Here is a 14,630-nt window from a genome sequence, read left to right on the forward strand (position 1 = left end):
CCAAATAATGGTGTGCAGTCCATGCTGGTGATTTTCCCAGGTACTCTTACCAAGCCAGTCTGAAGGGAGGGGAATCCTCACTAGCAAAAGGCCCTGGGCTTAGCAGAGACTCATTCCCACACCTTCCAAGGGCACCACAAGGAAAGCCTCATCTGGAAGCCTGAATCTTCAGGCCAGATTACCAACCAGGTGCTATGGAGGGAGCAGAAGATGGAAAGCAGCCATGGGGAGAATTAGAAAGAGTGGGACCAGATCCTGGAACCCTGGGCCGCACATGGGCCACCTTGAGAAATGTTCATATGCCAAATAAGCATGTTAGGTAGGATCCTTGGATTTTAGGTTGATTCTGAAAACTATTCATAGGCCCAGTTGATGGAGAAACTCCTTGGACAGCATACGTAGTATTTTAGAACACCGACAATAATAACTGTTATGTTGATTAACACTAACTGTTTGCCTGGCAGTGTGCTATTCTCTATATTAGATTGGCTTATTTAATCCTTGCATCCACCAAATGTGATAAATGAATGTTTCCATTTTACAGATGTGGAAACTAAGATCCAGATAAGTTAAATAACTTGCTCAGAGTTCCAAAGCTAGTAAGTGATAAAACCAGCATTTAAACCCAGGCAGCCTTACTCCAGAGCCTGTGCTTACCCATAATACTAGAGTGTCCCAGGATGATATAAACCAGGGGTTTATACATCTGTTGTATAAAGGACCAGATAATAAATACTTTAGGCTTTGTGGGCATGTGGTCTTTGTGGCTACTATTTCACTCTGCTTTTGTAGCACAAAAGCCTTCAATAGACAATATGTAAATTAACATTGTAGTTCTATTCCAATAAAGCTTTATTTATAAAAACAAGCCATGGGCTGGACTTGACCCATAGGCTATAGATTGCTCACTCCTGGCATAAACTAAAGAGGGGATTGAAGTTTCATAATCAACAAACATTCATTGGAACTCTTACTATGTGTCAGATACTTCAGTTAATTTATTTTTATTGAGTCCTTCAAGAGCTATGAAGTAGGAAAGGAATCCCCAGTTTACAAATGACAAAACCGAGGCTTAGTGAGGTCAATTTTTCAAGAGACATATAACTAGTAAATGGCAAAAGAGAACTAAATATAACTCGTCATAACTCATGTTCCTTTGTCATTTTTCTCTGTATGCTTTCCAAGTAGACTGCAGCCCCATAAATAATCAAGTCTCCAGAAGCTATATTGGTACCTTTTTCAGAGCAGTGTGAATGTGTCATAACTTGGCCAGGACAGGCTCACAGGCATGCTGGGACCTCAGAAGTATGAGGCGTCTGGAAGAGGATGGAGGGAACTTGCCCAGCTGGAAAGCTGACCATTGATGGACAGAGAGGTCCCAGTTGTCCACATGAATATGGGAAATTCTGTCAGGTTCCAGGGCAGTCTCACTTCTACAGTGGGGCACTGTGGGATTGGGGTTATGAGCCAAGGGACCAGAAATTTCCAGGGCATGATTATGCTGGAGTGGCATCCTTGTTTGGAGCAGGACCCTGGTTAGAAGCTCTGGGAGGGAGGAGGGAGAGACTTACCACTGGAGGGGTCTGCTTCTCAAAAATGAGTTCTAGGTACAGGAAACAGCTGGAATGAGAAACAGAAATGCGAATAGGAACACAGTCCTGTGACAGGTAGAAACACTGCCTCAGCGTCCCACCTCAACTTAAAGGCCATCTCCTCACAAGGGCCTTTGTTGACCACTCCAAATAGATACCCCTGTGCTTCCTTATTGATGTGCTATATTTTCTTTACTCAGATACACTCACTTCAAGGCCTTCCCACTTGCCATTTCCTCTTCCAGGAAAGTTCTTCTCTTAAACATCTATAGGCCTTGTGCCCTCACTGCTTCAAAGTCCTTTTTCAAAAATCACTCTCAAGGAGGCATTCCCCGACCCCCTCATTTAAAATTTCAAACCCTCCCCCTCCCCCAATATTTTATTACCCCCTTTTCCTGCTTTACAGTTTTTCTCCTTAGCATTGACCACTAAATTATGTCATTTGTTTCCTTTTTATCTTGTTCCTTGACTGATCTCTAGAAGGTCTAGGAAGTTCGGAAATGGATGTAATTTTATCCCCATGTCCACAGTGTTTAGAACAGTGTCTGAGACATGTCAGGCCCTCAATAAATATCTGTTGAATTAATTTATCACAGGTCGTAATTACATATTTAATCATTTACTATCTCCATCTCTCGCTAGATTGTAAACTCTGTGAGAGTGAAAAAATGTGTCCGTGTTTCCATTACTGCATCCCCAGGGCCTAGAATATATTCAGTGCTCAAGAAATATTTTTTGAGTGAAAGACTGGCAGAAGAAGCCCAAGAACCTTTATAGCTCACCATCTGAGCCCTTTTCAAGTTGTATTGTGTTTATTATAATTATTTGCAAAGGAGTTTATTTTTCCCACTAATCTAATAGTTCTTTAAAGGGCAAATGTTGTGTCTTATTCATCTCTGAATTTAAGATCTTTGACACCAGCTAGCACTTAGTAGGCGATGGTTAATTATCTACCAAATGGATAACACGTACACAGCAGCAAAAGCCATGCGTAAGAGTGCAAAACTCAGTGAAGAGCCTACTCCCTGCTAAGGCTGAGCCTGCCTTGTTTGGGACTGACACAGGAAAGGCAAGGGTGTAGTTGTAGGAGGCAAGTGTCAGAGATACCACCTGGGATGGGTTAGGATGACCAGACACAGAGGACTCTGGGAGACCTTATCCCAGAGGATAAGATCCTTCCAGGCCAGGCTGGTCCTGGCTGGAGCAGCAAAGGCAGCCAAAGGAAAGGAGGCAGGCAGGTGAAGTGGAGTGAGATGGGATCATGGAAAGACCAGGCAGAAACCCATGGCCAACAGGGTTTCTCACGCTGATTCACTGAGCACTGAGAAGCAACAGGGAAGACTTGGGGCCCTGGGGCTCCAGAGAAGAGGCCAGGAGTCAAGGTGCCCTTCACGTCTCAAAATCAGTCGGGATGTGATGCTAACCCCATTCTCACCTACTTCATGAAGGATGTGTCCTAATTTGCTTTTCTTAGCACTCTAAAACCTGTAGAACACCCTGCCCAATACGAGTTGCTTACACAGAATTGCTAAGTTGCAAACCATCCATGGATTGGATCCAGGATGATTCTTGGAGTAAGCAGTGGTTATCAGGGATGCCTTTGGGTGGTTCCTTATCTTAAATAGATGAATGTCTTAAATAAATGAAAGAATGCATCAATGAATGAATGACCACATGAGCAAATGGATTAATGAATGAATGAAACAAATTTTCTGCAATTTTTTAAGATGAAGCACAAGGGAAGGGTGCATTTAGGAACCATGGAAGCCCTCGCAATGAAAGGCAAGGCAAACTGAGCTTCAGACAAGTAATCATATCCACGTTGTATGCAGCTCTAAGAGAAGGCTTAAAAGAGGAAGAAAGTGAGTTGGGCTCTGAAGAGTGCACACAGTTTTTTGTTGTTTAATTGATTTTTGACTTTGGAACGTATTAAGAGTTTCTGTGTTGGCTCATATATGGATGATAGTTGATGTCCCATGGATATTTTACAAAACCAGTTATTTTCTGTTTGTAGCCTATGTATATTTCCTGAAAAGGCATATTGGGGTGAGGAAGATGAGGTTAAGTCTCTTGATCTTATGAACGGGTCTCCATTGATGCCTCCTTGTTATTTATTTTTGGGTGGAGGCATGCCTTGCAGCTTGTGGGATCTTAGTTCCCCACCAGGGATCGAACCCAGGCCCTTGGCAGTGGAAGTGTGGAGTCCTAACCGTTGGACTGCCAGGGAATTCCTCCTTGTTATTTCTACAGTTGTTTCATTGTACATTTTGGTGCTATGCTACCAAAAGATATATGAGTGGTTTGCTCTGGATTTTGTTTTTCCCATTGTCCTTACAGAGTGGATTGGTTTAATATATATAGTTAGTGGGGGGGAAAAAAACATGAGCAACAGAGGGTGAAGCAAAGAGATGACACAAAATGTGGAGAACTGTGAGGACACTATCCCACCTATGAGGGACAAAATGTTACATGAAAGTGGAAAGAAAGAAAGATGAGTATATGCTGAGTGTTTTCTCTTGGTCATTGGGTAGTTTGACCCTGTTTTCTTATTTAGTCCCCATGATGTTATCTGAGATAGGTATCAACATCCTCATTTCATACACAGAACTGATGACAGAGAGGTTAAGTGACCTTGTAGAAGTTACTCCTTAGAAGTGAGATTCAAACACTAGTCTCTGTGGGTCAAATACTTTCTCTTGTGACATTTCAGTGTTTTAAGATGGAAGACACTCCAGACTGCAAAGATAAGACTAGATAAAACGGGAGGTAAGGAGAGCAGGAGAGAGGGGTCCAAGATTATGGAAAGTCTAGAGATCAGTGTGAAATCCTTGAGGCAATGAATGGAGTGTCTCTGACAGCATTCCTTAGGTGTGCTTGGCCAGGAGGCAACCTGGGTCCTCTGCTTTGGTAGAAGCTGGCTCAGAGGACTGGGTGGGGAGAGCTGAATCCACAAGGGTACAACTCAGATCTGCAGCCAAGAGTGACCTTGAAGCGTTGGGGGCTGATACTTCAGCAGGAAGAGAATGTATAATTTAAGAAAATTAATCTATAATAATAAAAAAAGGCAAAGCTAAGAAGCTGAAAAAAATCACTTGGAAGATTATTTTAATAGTTCAGAACTAAGTGCTATGACCTTGATTAAAAAGGAGTAGTAGAAATGAGAGAATTGGGAGCATTAGGGAGACATTTGGAAGGAAGAATTCATCTGATTTAATTGCTGACTGGATATCTAGACAAAAAAGAAATAAGATGTTTCAAGTAAAAAAAAAAAATCCAGTGGGTAAGCACTGCATTGGGCCTTTTTCATTCATTTTGAATTCAGTTTCATTCATTCATAATAACCTGTGAAATATATGCCACGAGCCCTATTTACCGATGAAAAAACTGAGGCTCAGAGAGGCTAAATAACCAGCACATTCAGTTAGAGGTGGGATTCAAGTCCAGTTACTTCTAATTCCAAAATCTACCTTCTTTACTCAGTGACTTGAGAACTGTAGGAGCTGCTTACTTAAGGGAAGTGTGAATGAACATCTAGTGGCCATGACATTGCAGGGACTAACTATGTTAAACAAATATCTGGTTTCTTTAAAAAAAAAAAACACCAAAAAACAAAAACCAGAAAACAAGGCAGAGTGCTGAGTCATTCACCCCAAGAAGCCTGAGGGAGGTGATTATAAACAGCTGGAACCAGCGTCATGGGCTCCACTAGAAAAAACAGAGGAGAAGCAGGAAGGGACTGGCTTCCGAAAGGAGAAGGAAAACTGAAGCAGGGAAGTTATTTCAGAGGACAAAGCACGGCCAGACAGAACCGGATAGAGCCAAGCAGAGCAGGAGCCTTTGGTTCTGCAAGAAGAAAGAAATCAAATTCTAAAACTCAAATGTTTCTTGGGCTAGATGTGGTCTCTCAGTAAACAGTAACATAATAGACACAGGGCCTGAAACCCTGACACCCTGATGCTCCATCACATGGAAGTAGATTTGAGTGGAGACAGTAAAAGTAGTGAAAAAACTATATAGGTGGAAGTGTGATGCTGAAGGCTGAAGGGCTCCATTTGTCCTTAGAGGTTATTTTTTATTAGCCTTCTCTCCTGTAGTGGCTTGTTTTATCTTCAGAGTCTAAGTAATTCATTTTTTTATTGATCAATGACCGCTTGACTCACTTGACTTTTGATATACAAGCACTGAGTTAATATTCCCTTCCTGCAATTGCTACACCTCTGAATTGTCAAACCTGCTAAGCTATCCCCATTGATGACCCTGGGATCATCTGGGCAGAGCCTGAGCCCCAGGCCCTGGCCAAGGGAGGAGTTACATGGCACTGGTGATGGAAAATCATCCTATCGACCAAAAAATTGGAAGTCGACGGTGGCGGGCCAGGGAGGGGATTGGGAGCATGAGGTAAGGCCTGCTCATTCTTTGCTCTCAGCCAACATCACTCACACCCACTCTGCTCCAGGACTGAGCTAGAGGCCCAAGGACAAGTTGGATTTGGGGCATTTAGCTTCAAGTGAAAGGAGATAGCAGAAGTGTCCTCTGCAGTCCTTTAGACTTGGATGAGTGGGGATGGGTGAACAATTGGTCATGAAGACATTAATTTGAAAATAACTGGCCCAGTTGAGTGAGCAGGGTCCATTTGCAAATGAAAGTAATGTAGAGGGAAAAATATAGAGTACCATGGGGCACAAAAGGAATCATCCCTTATTTTTGATGTGAGTGTAAAAATGTCTAAGTATGATGCCAAGGGTCGGAGAGAGCTTGAGCATAGCATCAGACAGACTTGGTTCTGAACTCTAGCTCTTCACTTCAGAGCTGTCTGAGATCAGATAACATTCAAAACCTCTCTGAAACTTATTTATATATGGGGCTGAAGATTTGTAGGATGAGGATGAAACTGGATTAATGCCTGCAAAGTGTCTGATATGGTACCTGGTACAGAGTAAATTCTCAGCGAGGATTAGTTTTCCTTCCCATGAGGTGCAATATGAATAATGACGATCCCATGGTAGCCAAAGTCTATACTCAGAGCTGGGTTGGAAAAGCACGTATTTGTAACAATTTAGATCAAGAAGAATTATTAAGTGCCAGCCACATGAATGGTGAAACCAAAGCACGGCATGATAACAGAGCTTGTTCAAGGTCATGAAACTGTAAGGTAGGACTCAGAGTCAGTTTTCCTAAAGCTTCCTTGAAGGCTGGCTGTGGGGTCCTCATTTTCTAGCTCATCTTGTGAAGGTCAGAGACTCTGTGTTTTTAATTAAAAGCAAAATGCTTCCAATCAGCGGACAGACCTCCTATCTCAGCAGCCATTAGGAGCACAATGGGTCTTTCCCTAGCCTTAATAAGATTAAGAAAGAAACATCCACAGCACCCGATGTCCACCCCATCCCCCTTGGCTCCACAGCCTGTATCGCTTTCTCTGTGGGAAGTCTGTGAATTAGGATCCATTCCTAGCGATGCCAGCCCAGGAAGCTGCACTCAGCTTGTCTGTGCGTGCAGAGAACCTGGACCTCTTGGACTCCCACAGCGAGTGCAGCACTTGACCTTGCAATGTAACCTTGGTTCTTGGTTACAGGCTGCCTTTGGTCCTCCAAAGGTCATCCTCCTAGCTCAGGTGGTCACTCCTGCCCAGGACACATTTGGGGTAATGAGATGCCTGAATTCCATTCCTGGTGGTTCAGGAAGTGCCTTTTGTTTTTGCCCAATGGGGAAGGTAAGGACCTTCTGCCAAGACTGGAGTGGAAGGAGAAAGGCTCTCCTCTCCCATCTTGTTCATCACGCAGAGATGCAGAACAAAGAGTCCTGACTTACTTGAGCTCTTGTCTCTTTTCTGCTGCTTACCAACTGACAAGTTCAATGGTCCACCTGCAAAAATGCCAAAGTTTAGTGAGCTGAGCTCTGTTTATTGGAATTTCTGATACTTGATGACTGTGGACTAGGACTCATGGAGACACAGAACCTGCTCTGGATCAGACAGACTTGGGTTAAAACCCTAACTCCTATACTCTCCAATGCTGAAAATTACCCTTTGAGTTTTCATTTCATCAAAGGATATTGTATGATGGATATAAATACTTAACATATAGTGCTCATATATAGTATATGCTCAATAAATGACAGTTTAAAAAATCCCCTATAAATCATATCAATACACTTAGATGTAAAATATATATATTTTATAATATATATATATATATATATATATATATATATATATGCCCTGCCCTACATTGCTAACAAGAAGAGCCCCTTAAAATCTACCCTGGGTCATTTTCTGTTGTTTAGACCAAACATGACATATTATAAATTCCCTGGATTCCCTCTCAGAGAGCCCCAAACAGAAGACAGAGCTGCGGGACCGAGGAACTGGGCAAACAGATAGCGTTTCTGATCCTGAGGTCTGTTAGGCAATAGGAAAATACCCTTTGGGGTTGCTTGCTGACAAAAATCCCCTCCTGTTCCAAACTGGAGGCAGACTGGAGCAGAGGGAGGAAGCAAGCCAGCTTTTTGGCTTAGTTTGGGCCCAGCTGGCTCATCTGTCGGAGGCGGGGATCTAGTGCTGGCTCTCCTTTCCTCACCGCTTGCATTCTGTGAGGGAGCCATCAGAATGGGAGGTCAACCTATTGGCCAAAGACTTGTCCCGTGCGTGGGGCTTGGAGAGTGACAAAAGTTCTTTTTTCAGTGTGGTCTCTGACGGGAACAGAGCATCCAGGGAAAGTTTTGACACTAGAAGATTAAAACAGAAACACATTTTTGGGGCTATTTCCAATTTGGGGTCCAAACTCCCATCCAGTATGGAAGCCTTAATACAGAGAGAATGCTCTTTGGGATTCAGATTGCAAAGGTTTCCTCCCTGCTTTCTTCCCTAAACACAAAAGAAAGTTAAGCTCTGCGCTCCAGGATGGAGCTGGAGAAAGAATGATCCATTTCTTTAGAGCGGAGGAGATGGTGTCTAGAGGATTCATAGGAAAATGCCCTTTGCCGGAAGGCCCCAGGCAGCCAGGCTGGGCTAAGCTGATTAAAGCTCCATTCAGAATTGCAATAAACCCGGAAGATATGCCGGGGCCATTGATGGGACTCAAGATTAGCCACTAAACTGATCGCTCTCTCTGGGATTGTGGCTGCTGTATTTTTGGAAACCGGGCACTTAAGAAAAGAATTTTCTATTTTCTCATGGCTTTGCGTGAGGACCTCATTAATTTCGCAAAGTCTCGGCAGAAGAACAATTGCTCTAATTCCATCTGGCAAAGTTCTAAAGCTTGAAAATTTCTCCTAGAGTATGAAATATATGGAAAATGAATAGACACACTTATATATGACCTTGGTAACAGATGACCCAGTATACATAATAGGCTACACCCCATATGCAAACACACACATATGTGTATATAAATATTTTTTTTCCCTAGCCTTCCTGCCCTTATCCTGCAATTCTTAGCCATTTGGCCTGTCCCTGCTTATTAATGATGTTTCCAGAGCAGAGCTCATTGGTGCATGTTCAGCAATGGGTTGATTAATAAGGGGGCGCTGGGGAGCTCTCTGGGAGCCTGGGCATCGCAGGCTTGTTGATCCTGATGCTCGGGGGATAGTCTAGCTTCATACTATGGAATCTCAGTTAGCGTCATAAATTGTGGAGCCACTGGTTTTATTGCCCTTCTGCCTCCTGCTGGGAACGTTGTTTCTCTTTAATAACAGGCTGAGCAGCAGCAATGAACACTTCCCCTCCTCCCTCCGCGACTTGCCCTGTTGTCCCCACCTCCCAGCCCTGGTCACCAAAGCAGACACACACACACACACATGCATATGTGCTCACAGGATCACACACATTTATAGACATCATACACATCCATGAACATATACAGAAACCTATCACTCCCCCCTTTTTTATCAGCTTCCGGTTTTAGTAAGGATACCATCCCCCCTTCCTTGGCACAGCTAAATCAGGCAGAGATTTTCAAAAGGCAATTTTCTAAACATCAAAGAAAAACGGAAAGTAACCAATCTTAGAAAATATCAAGAGCATAAAAATAGTCTTGTTTTCAAAATAGAGATTGCTAGAATCTCAGTGGAAATAGAGAAGAGCTGGCCTGCCTTCTCAGTACTGTTCTCAGAGCAAAGAGAACTCCCCTCACTTCCTCATTTCCCTCTTCCCCTGGCGTCAGGGAGCCATCCCACTCCTTGGGCCTCAGGGACTAATCTCCATACACAAACTTGACCTGGAGCTGGACCCTCGGGAAGATTCCCTTCCCTGCCTGATGTCAGCGCCTCCTCCTTCTAGAGCCACCGCACTCCCACACCTAGAGAGCTCCAAGTCCTGCTTCAGATCTCAGCTGTCCCTTTTTTAGTGAAGTTGTCTGGGGCCTCCCTATCTATCAAAGCCCTCTCTCTACATCCAAGAGTACAGTCATCCCTAGGTATCCACAAGGGATTGTTTCCAGGACTTGGTGGGGATACCTAAAAATCCATGGGTGCTCAAGTCCCTTATATAAAATGGAGTAGTATTTGCATATAACCCACACACATCCTCCTGTAAACTTTAAATCATCTCTAGATTACTAATAATACCTTATACAATTGAAATTCTGTGTAAAAAGTTGCTGGCACAGGGCAAATCCAAGTTTTGCTGTTTGGAAATTTCTGGAATCTTTTTTTCAAAAATGTTTGGATCCCCAGTTAGCTCAATCTGCGGATGTGGAGCCCACAGATTCAGAGGGCAGACTGTACTATGTTCTTTTTCCTTTTCACGGCAACCATTACAGTTGTAAATGTATGTTTATTTATGTCCAGCATTTGGTTAGTATCTGTCTCCAGAGCTGGAATGTAAACTCCTTCAGTGCAGAGATCCCACTTGTGAGTGTATCATCCTTACATCCCCAGCATCTATCCCATTACCAGGAATGTAGTTCATAATAAGTAAATATTTATGATTGAATAAACAACCCTTCTGTATTGCATTACACATGTAGGAGAGGTTTCCCAAACCTATCTTAGTCAAATGTCTAGGACAATGAACTGTTTTGATATTGTGATAGATACTGTTGGTGTCATGCTCAGGTCCTTTTTACTGAGCTGGGGCATCTATCTGTCAGCAGTACGGGATGTCAGTGACTCCTACCTGGACACTTCTCCAGAGAAGTACTCTAAGATCAGGAGAAGTCTCACCCAGAAAGGTCTGGAAAGCTACATTTCCCCCAGAAGGAGCCCAGTAGCCAATGGCTAATTAATAAGGGGGTAGAAAAGCCTGGTTCCCTTGCCTCGCGGTGGGAACTCTGTGATGACGTTCAGGCTTGCGGAGCTGTCTGTGAGATCAGGCTGAGACAAGCCATCAGCTGAAACCACATCTTAGTCTGGTTTCTTCGCCTACCCTATGCAGCTCCTCTCTCCCTTACAGATTTTACTTGAGAGCACTCCCTTAAGAACTTCTTTGCATATGAATCTCCATCTCAGGAACTGTTTCTAGTGGACCTAAACTAAAACACGTTCAAAATTCAGAACCGGTGGGATGATGGTGAACTGACTTTCTGGACATAAAAACAAACGACAACAACTCTGATCTGTGGCTTCTGCCAACTTCCATGGTGTAAATAACTCCCACGATGGCCGATCTCAAGTTACCAATGTGATGTCATGGAACACAAAATTAGAAAGAGATGCACGCAACTGGCTTATGGTCAGCACAAGCCATGTACGGCATACCGTAGCTCACAACATACATGAAAGAAAAGTTGTACACAATACCAATATTATTAGTAGCACCATTTGGAGTGTCAGCTATGTGCCAGGCATCATGATGAATACTTTACATTTATCTCAGTCTGCACAACACCTCCAGGGAGTTTTACTATTATCCCCATTTTACAGGGGTAGAGACTGTGGCTCATAGAACTACGTGATTCATCTAAGGTCGCACTGTTAATAAATGCTACAGCTGAGATTCAGACCCAGACCTGACTCCAGAATTTTAATGTATGACCATATTTGGTGTCACCTACTAAAAGGTAATAAATGCCCTCTTCATGTGTAGTCTGCATAGTGACTTTTTTTTTCTGCATAGTGATTCGCAATCCTTAGCATATTTGATTATTTCAATAATGTAAACTATTCAGGGCAAACACAATTATTGTCGAGACAGGACATTGATACTTACTGTGATTTGTTCAGGGTTCTGGGGAGCAGACCTAGAGCTGTAAATCAGGGCCCTTGTGGTCCAGATGTCTTTCCAGAAGACCCTGTTCTTTTCTCTTCAGAATCTCAGCTCTCAGTGGCAACCTCACTATTTTCTGGTTGTGAAATTTGTCCCAATGTATCCAGAGAAGGCTGAAATTGAAGGGATCGTAGGGAACATCATGTACCAATTCTTCAGCAGTCTGAGCACCCACCTACTTGTCTGTTTAGAATGGAAACTCAAGTAAGGAAGGTTTCTAAGGGGGGTTCGGGGTAAACCAATCCAGTTTAGTTTAGCACATGATTACCAAGTACCTGTAGCACCTGCTGGGGAACTCCTAGGGAGTTTCTGAGACTTTGCTCTGATGCTAGCACTTACTGTAGAACATGGCACATGACAGGTAATTGATATGTATAACTAAGTCCCTTTTCCTTCCTTGGTCCAAAACTGGAAGCAGATCCTGCTGGTGAATGACAAGACATTTAGGCGATAGAACTGTGCACGTAGGCCATTCAGACCTAGGGGTGTTTGCTTCACCCCTCAACGCCATCTTGTGGGCAAAGGAAATTTTGCCAGGGTTTGGGGAAGTCGGCCCGGCCATTGTGTGATCTGACTTAAAATCGGAATTGGATAACCTACAAGGCTCTGGAAGGAAATCCAGAGAGCATCTCAAAGTGCAGAAGCAGAATTTAGGAATGGAGAATAATGGAGTCGACTCCTGGCCCCATCATCGACACTGAGTTTTGCGTGAGACACTGACTGTGGGGCATTTACTTTTCAGTTCCCAGCAGAGGCTCTGGAATCAGGCAGATCCTGGCTTGGTTTGGGCTCTGTGGTTGTGTTCTTGGCCGAGGCCCTGACCTCTTTCAACCAAGTCTCCCCACTTGACAAGTGGAGATAAAACTAATGTTTATTTTACTGCCTTCTTGAGAAAATATTGCGAGATTATTCACAATTAGCAATCTGTCTAATACTTGGTTCTTTGAATGTATACATAAATGGTAGGTATTATTATTATTGCTGTTATTATCACGTTCATAGTGGGTTGTTATTTTCTACCTTCTCTGTCATCCGGATGGTTACATACTTGAAAATCTGAATCAAGGAGTTATTAACGGATACACTTTCCTTCCCTTCTGTAGGAGAGAGCTGTGGGACAAGAATCACTTCTCTCTGAAGTTGGGCCTGTGGATAAGTTAAGTGGTTGTTAAGTGGGACAGGAAGCCAGTTTGGGGCACCCTGTCCACTTAGGCCACGACAGTGATCAGGCGAGTCTGACGACTCCCTTGAACGCTCACATCCATGAAGTATTCGGTGTCTATAAGAGCATCTAGCGATGACTGTGGGGTGATCTCCTTCAAAGATCAGCATTATCATTCCCACCATTTGATAATCTGATGAACGCTATCTGTTCATCCTCTGTTCTGGGGACCAGACATGTATAGAGGTTTTTACATATACCATTTTACTTGTAACTTCAGGCTAAACTCATCCACAAACTTCATCATTAAGAACTTTAGATTCAGCTGACGTTTGTTGATACCGGCTGGGTGCCTAGCACTGTGCTAGTTCAGTGGTGGATGCAGATGCAGCTCTTGCTCTAAAGCGCTTGCACTGTTTTAAGGCAGGAAGTCATGAACTGGACAGACTGCAGACCACAGGGCAAACTGATCAGGGCCACATACAAGGGGCCCTTTAATTAAAGGGCTGTGGACCATCCATAGTGGGAGAAAATGTTCCTGCCTGGAGGTGGTGAGATTTATGAATCACCTGAGACCTGCAAAGACACCCAGTTCTGAGGCTGCTCTGGGTGAACTTACCATCTTGGGGCAAAGCCTCAACGTTATACTTTCTGTGAGTCTAAAATATCCGTATCACCCTGAGCCCAACCTACCTCCTCACCTCAGCTGGCCTTGGATGCAGTGGAGAGAGGCAGAGGTGGCTGGATTTTGCAGAAATCCTTCAAAGGGCCAAGCACTCTGGCAGACATAGAATACATACATATGTATATGTATATATGTATACATACGCATGCAGACATATGTATGTGTATATATATATATATATATTTTGCAGTGAGCATTATTATATCCACTCTACTGCTGATAAAACTAAGGCTCAGAGAGTTTGAAAAATGTACTCAGAGTCACATAGGGGGAGGGCGGTGGGTTTAACTCCGAATTCCCAGTTTTTTCCATTACACAGGGTGGGAAGGTAGGAAAAACATCTCAGTGTGGCTGCAAGTTGAAGATCAATGTCCCTGCCCACACATAACTCACAGTCAAATAAAGAGGTTCTTAACCTTTTAGGGAGAAGGGCCTGGTGTGGAAATAATTATGTAACTCTGAGAATCTCCCCAGAAAAATACTGGAAATCTTGCGTACAGTTTCAGAAGAATACTTGTACCCCTCCCCCCATTCCCTATCCTCAGCAGAGGCTCTGGGCTTCAAAATACCTTAAAAGCAGTAATTCCAAGGTGCCCACGTCCTGGTAAAGAAAAGGGCGCCCAGCACTCTATTGGAACCCTCATGAAAAGAAATACGTGTCAGTTGGAAAACCCACCCGTTCAGTGCTGGCTGCTGCCTCAACGCTTATAAGGACGCTGTGCAGGACGATTCATTGAAAGGACTCGAGCCATTCAGCCGGGCTCAGGGCCAACTTCCCAGTGACCACACAGCAGAACAGCCACCATGAAGGGCTGTGGGTCCGTTTTGTGTAGTCAGAGCAGACGTCCAGGAGCTTTGCTGGTCAAGCTGGAGACGGGGTGCGATTCCCTGTGTAGAATACATCTGCTGGGGAAGCGGGGGGGAGAGTGAAATCCCACATCGTGCAGAGTATTTCCTTATTTGTTTTCAGTTTAAATTAGGAAGGTATTT

The 14,630-nt window shown here is 43.6% G+C and overlaps 1 long non-coding RNA gene across 1 annotated transcript in view; it reads right to left on the bottom strand.

Moving 5' to 3' along the window:
* LOC132506024 (uncharacterized) overlaps positions 1–7,454 on the bottom strand; it is a 44,418-nt gene extending 36,964 nt beyond the window's left edge. The window contains exons 1-2 of the long non-coding RNA XR_009535679.1: positions 7,401–7,454; positions 1,572–1,620 (exon numbers count right to left, since the gene is read on the bottom strand). This is a non-coding gene — a long non-coding RNA (uncharacterized LOC132506024). The remainder of the gene's footprint in view (positions 1–1,571; positions 1,621–7,400) is intronic.
* Between the last annotated feature and the right edge of the window lie 7,176 nt (positions 7,455–14,630).

This window comes from Lagenorhynchus albirostris, chromosome 15, assembly GCF_949774975.1.
Source record: "Lagenorhynchus albirostris chromosome 15, mLagAlb1.1, whole genome shotgun sequence".
Classification (NCBI taxonomy): Eukaryota; Metazoa; Chordata; class Mammalia; order Artiodactyla; family Delphinidae; genus Lagenorhynchus; species Lagenorhynchus albirostris.